Consider the following 6,442-nt stretch of genomic DNA (forward strand, 5'->3'; position numbering starts at 1 on the left):
GTGTGTGTGTGTGTGTGTGTGTGTGTGTGTGTGTGTGTGTGTGTGTGATTTCTGTGAATATTTCGCTTGAAACCTTGGACTCAGACCTTTGAAACTAAGTGGAATCAGATGCTCTGCATTCAACTCTTGCCAGGAAAAACAGAGCTTTTCACAAAGTCATTTTCTCACAGAGAATCTTGACGTGTGTTGTGGAAAAGGTTTTTTTTTTTTTTTACAGACTTTACCTGGTGGCCTTTTCTATTACATGCAGAGATGACAAAACGGTATGAAACTGTTAACTGTGCAGCGAGGTGGTGCCTGTCTAGAGTAAATCCTTTCCCCTGTCTAATGTCGGTGCCCAGTTTTTCAGTGGCAGCCGTCTCCCCTGTTGTTGATCTCACATCTTAAATCTTGCATGCAGCCGTTTCCTGAATGCTCGAAGGCAAGAAGGGACAAGCCGAGGATCAGGGGGGCGGGGGGGGGGGGGTAAGACAGGAAGAATGCTCCTGGAGTTGATATTATGATGTCGCTCCTGCAGGGAGGAAGGCCTTGGCATGTCAGAAGAGGATCATGTTGTTAAGTCACAAGCGCCAGTGTTCTCCCTGCTGCTGTGAAACTATTGTTTTAAGTTTGTGTGAATGTACCATGAACTTATTTTTCTTCTGGATAAGAATTACATCAGGCCTATGAAGGGGCTCGCAAACGGACAAAGGAAATCAGGAATGAGGTAAAGAAATAAGGAAAAAAGGAAAGAAAAAGCTAGCCAGACATAAAGTAAGTCTGGTTCGAATCAAATCTTGGCACGGACTCAAGAAGAACTCTGAAGGCTAACACTGGATTAGTTGCAGTCATACATTATCCTAACCATAGGAGAGCAGCTGAGATTTTCCAGAGCACGTACTCAATCGCTCTCCCTCGAAATCTCAACAGGAAGTGCAATATGTTCTTTCTCCTCCTATTGCCCTGAGAGGCGGCCGCTGCGAGTGGGATGGAGCGTAACAAGTTGGCAGGAGGCCGAAGGTTTAAATGTGCATTTCAGTCTCTGACTTTGATTCGGGGGGGCCTCCAGCCACAAATGCTGGTCCTCACAGTCACCATGAGGAGGTGTCCTGCTTTCCTCCATGTATCGTGCGTCCACTAAAATCCCCTTTTCTTTTTTTTTTAACTTGTTGAATTCAGAGCCATATTTTTTCACAAAAGAAATGTTCAAGATAAAAACACTAAATCTGAAGGATTTTATTTTTGTTTTAATATCGTCCTCCTGGTCTTTTTAAGGCTTGCATCATGCCTTTACAAGATGTCCAGCTGCTCTTAAATCACTAAACACAGCCTTTCCTACCTCATTGCCGAACAAATCAGGCCAACATGTGGGCCTTGCAGCGAAGAGCAAATATAGTAGGGATTGTGGAGAGGAGTTCAGCCCAATAAGCTTCCTAACTTCACATTCTCTGTGGCTCATTTTCACACCATTTGTCTGGGATTTTTGTTATTGCTCATAAGTGCACAGGACCACTCAGGAGTTGCTTTGACGAGTAAACAAACACTGGTGGGGCCTAAAACTCTGCGATGTTAGAGGAGGGTTTATTTGCCCCATTGTCCCTCAGGATGAGGGTGCACGGCACCAGGGTAGAAAAAAAAAGTGAGGGAGTGCCCCGGAGCCTCTCCAGCTGCTGAGCAGAGAGGTGCCGACAGCTGCGTGACAGATATTTTGGGAGCTTGCAGCACGCCTGGGATAATAATGGGCTTGATTGGGTGGAGGGGAGGGAATGGTTCACGTGCATCCAGACACCGCAGCGTGTACACAACCGTGCCACTCTCATAAACTTTCGGGGGTTGATGGCGCAAGTAGCAAATGACAACACGAGGAGGGATGAGGTGTTAGGGGTGTTCTAAAGCTCCTGGGTCATGTCCTTGTTTTTATTTAACTTTTTACAATTATTAAAAAGCCTGAGGATGGTTTATTAAGTTGCAAAACTTGAGCTGAGCAGCCATCGAAACTGGACAAGCTTTTTACCTGTTGGAATAATATTACCAGGGTATATTATCCCACACAACAGTTTGGTATAACAATGTCTGTGGTTCTCAGACACGGAGCTACAGAGATGGATCACCTTTCAGAGTGTGAACACACTGACGGCCCAAAGCGTTAATGTGTCGTGTTTCATCCATGTCTTCTAATGAATCTACAGTAAGTTTAGTATGACTTTTATGCATTGGCCATATCAGCAGATACAATGGCACCTTTGTGGACTTTTATTTTGAAACTCTTGGACCTGAAACCTGACCTGATCTCCTCACCTCCTGAAGAGTGTTGCTGTATAATACTTCTTATTAAAAAGACTTTGATCAGTAGGCGGGAGTAAGAGATTATTATTTCGGCCAAAGGGAGTTTTGTTCCTGTGCAGCAGAGGCTAAAAACTGAGTCAAAAAAAAAAGAGCCTCCCAATTCAACAGCTGTGCGAGTAATCACAGAGCTTTTAATTGACGAGTCAATCAACCCCCTACAGATACACCATGAGGCAGTAAAATAATGCTTTGATGTGATGCATGCGGCGCTCTCAACACCTGTATCTCCAGGTGAACGAGGTGTGTTGAACAGGACGGCGCAGTCTGTGGCTGTGTAGTGACTCTCCCGTGGGCCCCAGCGAGGCCTCCAGGCTTTTCGACGATGACTTATTGAGTCGGCTCCTCTCTGGCGAGCGCCTACCCCCTCCCGTTTTAATGGAGGCGCTCTTAACAGCACTTTCTGAGGAATTTACAGCCCCACTCCCGTCCAGGAGAGGGAGGGAAGCACACTGTGGCCTTGTCCCAACAGAGCCAGCAGTGGAAACACACAGCCTCAGGCAAGGTGGCTGCAGAGCTCCCGTGTGAGGGCACGTGTGTGTGTGTATGTGTGTGTGCCCATCTGTCTCTCCGTATCTTGTGTGTGTTCACTCGGCTCTATGTGCTTTCGGAGCTTGCGTTCATGTGTGTTAAAAACCGAGCGAACGAGCGAGTGGTTATAGGAGGGCTCTAGTTGGGTAGGTTCCCCTCTGTAATTTCACTCTCTGCGCGGCCTAATCGCTTCCATGTGGGCCCTCACCGACAGCAGAGCGGTGGAGGGGGCCTCATCGCAAAGGTGGGAGTTGAACACATTGACTCACAAATGCACTCGCTCATGGAAAAAGGACTGCCAAGCCTGTTCACTAAAGGAACAGAGGGCGAGAAGATTATTTGGGGAGGTTTTTGGAAACAATATGTGACTGGGTGTTACTTTAATTCTGTTTAAGTTTTGTAAGGGTTTTCAGAGTCGGAATGGGAAACTACTATACTGTTTTTCCATCGGCATATCGAACCACAAATGTCTCAGTCCTGCATGCAAACAAGATAAAATCTTAATATTCCAATCCCTAAGTGAAATAGCAGGAAGGCCAGCGGTCATTAGTGATTTCCTTCAGAGATATTCAGGAGTTTGGTGGTTTTCCTCTGCATCCTGTGTTTTTTTGGCTCCCTCCACACACGTCGAGCTTTCGGCCTGGGATGCCCCGAGGACTGCTGGCTCAGAGGGTCACGGTCAATGTGTGAAACCAACCGAGCAGAAAACGACAGCCCATTTTGCACAACAGGGTCAGCATTTAAAGACACCTCTACGGAGCTCATTTGCTCTTTCCAGCGGCCGGGAGGAGAGACTCTAAAAAAAAAAAAGAAGCTACCAGGAATCCTGATAGAAAGGATTGCATGTAAAGGAAGTTATGTACATGTCGCAAAAGGTAAATACACAGACTGTGTAACGTGATCTGAACTGAGACTGAGCTCGAAAATCAAACATTTCATTCAAAGATCTGATTACAGTTATGGATGATGTTAATATTGTTATGGTGAACAACGCCCCCTGCTGTTTCGGCTCATTTACTTCTACAATACACACGCTTAAGAACACAGTTACGCATGGAAAAAACATGAAGATATGGTCCCTCTGCTTTGCAATATGAAGTTATTTTTGTGTTGGTTGTGACCTTGTGAGTTTTAGTTTGACAGTCTACTACATCCCAAAACAAGGCCCTTTGCAGAAACACATCCTCTTTAGCGGGAATAGTGAGTGTTGGTATATGGCCAGCAGGCCTCTCAGCACTACAGCCCGTGGCAATGTATGACTTCTTGTCCCGTCAGCCTGGGAGCTGCTGTGGGACAAGTCAGGGGTCACTGGTCAGCTTCAGTGTTACATTTTTCACAGCGCCTCGGAAGCTTCATAACATTCACACCAGAGAGCTGCGTGGGTGTGTGTGTGTGTTTTGCCGTATAAAGTCTGCACAGAATGTCAGCAAGCTTAAGCCACAACTCTGCTAGTTGTGAAGGCGTGAGTAGAAGATGTATATGTGGTGCAGGGGCGGAAGAAGCATTGGTTACTGAAGCAACGGTAGCCAAGTAAAAGTCATGCATACAAATTTTGACTTAAATAAAAGTCAAAATTGTATATACAGTATATATACATATATACCCTGGCAAGGGCAAGCTCAGAATCTAGGAAGCAATGTACGGCTTGCATGTACACAGTTGTCCTCCAGGTGGAGCCAGAGTCTTCATTCGTATTATGAAGGACTGACTGCTGCCAGCAGCTCCACTGAAGAGGTGTAATCAGCTGAACACGCAGAGATCAGTAATCTCAATTGGTTTCTTGTTTGACTCTTTGACTGCTTTATTCGCTAAACGGTTGACCACATTTTACTCTCTGTACTGTAAGATATGTCTTGATATTAGCGGCTGCTGTTTTGCTCTGCCATTTAATATTGATAATGTCATAAATATTAGCATCATTCCATCGTAAACTTGTTAAATGACTTATTTATCTTCCTTTTAGTTCCCCATTAGTATTAGAGGAGGATCTATAATAATCAGATAGAAGCATGTAAAATGAGGAGATGGCTAAAGGATCAGCATAGCTTTATTATTTTTATAACCAATTGATGTGATACAAATAACACACAATGTATTGTTAAATTCCCCTTTTATCTACTCTATTTATACTTGTTTATTATTTGATACGTTCTTTTGCGTCCACTTCCACTTTTTTTTTTTTATTCAAAGAATTGTGTACTAATATGGCAAAAGTTTTGTATCTGCAACAACTTCCTCAAATTGTATTGACGGCACCCTGCAGTTTGTCACGTGTACTGAAGCAACATGTGACATACATGCTTGGCATATGACAGTTTGAGATTATTTATTTACCTGTCTTCGTCTGATGATGCCAAATCAATCATCATTACCTTTTGTTTTGTTTTTCAACGTAACTGTTTCATGTCCACTCATGTTGCACCAGTTTCCCTTTCAAAGCTCTCCAAAAATTCCTATCCCCAGACCGAATCCTTCCTCCAGGCCGCTGTGACTATCTCCAGTCTACATCTCTACCCTCCTTATGTTTAGATTGAGGAGTCATGGTGGATAGTTCTGGAAAGACGGGGGGGGCTCTTTGGTTTTATCAAGGACAGAGAGAGCAGACTAAGCTACCCACATGCATACCACAGACTGGTAATGCATACCCCCTAGACTACCTTATGTGTAGTAAGTGGCCCCGTGCCTACATTTCATTAATTATGCTCCTACGGGCCAAGGCTCGATGCTTACGGTCTCTGCCAACTTTCTCTGGGTGTGTTTGCTTTCTCCCACGAAGATGTCACATCTTATTATAAGCTTTGAGTGCAGCACATGTAGTGTAACACTGTGATTCGGTTTTATGGGCTACTGCGAGACTCTCTAAATATCACGACACTTATTTGCTTCATTTGGAGGGCCCATTTGCAGCCCTTGATGAAATCCCTTCTACAGTGCGAGCGGTGTAAGGTGGCGTGATTATTTTGATTCATTTTTGGAGCCTGTGGCTGCGTGGTGATCCCAAACAAGGCATGGAGGATGTCCGTCTCCAGAAAAATGAGAAAAGAAAAGGGTATGAACTGTCTCATCCGCAGTTTGTTACGTGTGCTTGGTATTCTGTTGAGTAAATGGTATGTTGGTTTTCCATTTTAACAGTGAGGTTCTAGTGAATCCCAGTGGTTTCAACCCTTCTCTGCTTTCATTGTCATCTCAGGATAGGTGACGTGATATTTGGCAATGGCAGGGCTGGGACTGCTTTCATGGCAGCAGTCACCAAAAACATGCTCAACAACTTCTGTCATTTTACAACGGCAACAGCTTTGTACACGTTTGGCCAGTGTTACGTTCCCCTTTTAGGCATCTAAGGGATGCGGGGAGTAACGGTGTTATTTTCCGGGGAAAGAGAGACTGAGCAACGATGACGGTTAACAAAAAGGATATTTATTATAAAAGGGCTAGCTGCTTGCACGGCAGCAAAAGAAAACTACTTTCTTATAAAAAGAAAGCGACACTAGACATACAACAGCCCACACGGCTGGAACAAAGGTGCAACAATGGTCCACAGCAACACACACACACACACACACACACACACACACACACACACACACAC

Source organism: Anarrhichthys ocellatus, unplaced genomic scaffold (genome assembly GCF_004355925.1).
Source record: "Anarrhichthys ocellatus isolate YVR2014 unplaced genomic scaffold, GSC_Weel_1.0 scaffold40, whole genome shotgun sequence".
In the NCBI taxonomy this organism is placed as follows: domain Eukaryota; kingdom Metazoa; phylum Chordata; class Actinopteri; order Perciformes; family Anarhichadidae; genus Anarrhichthys; species Anarrhichthys ocellatus.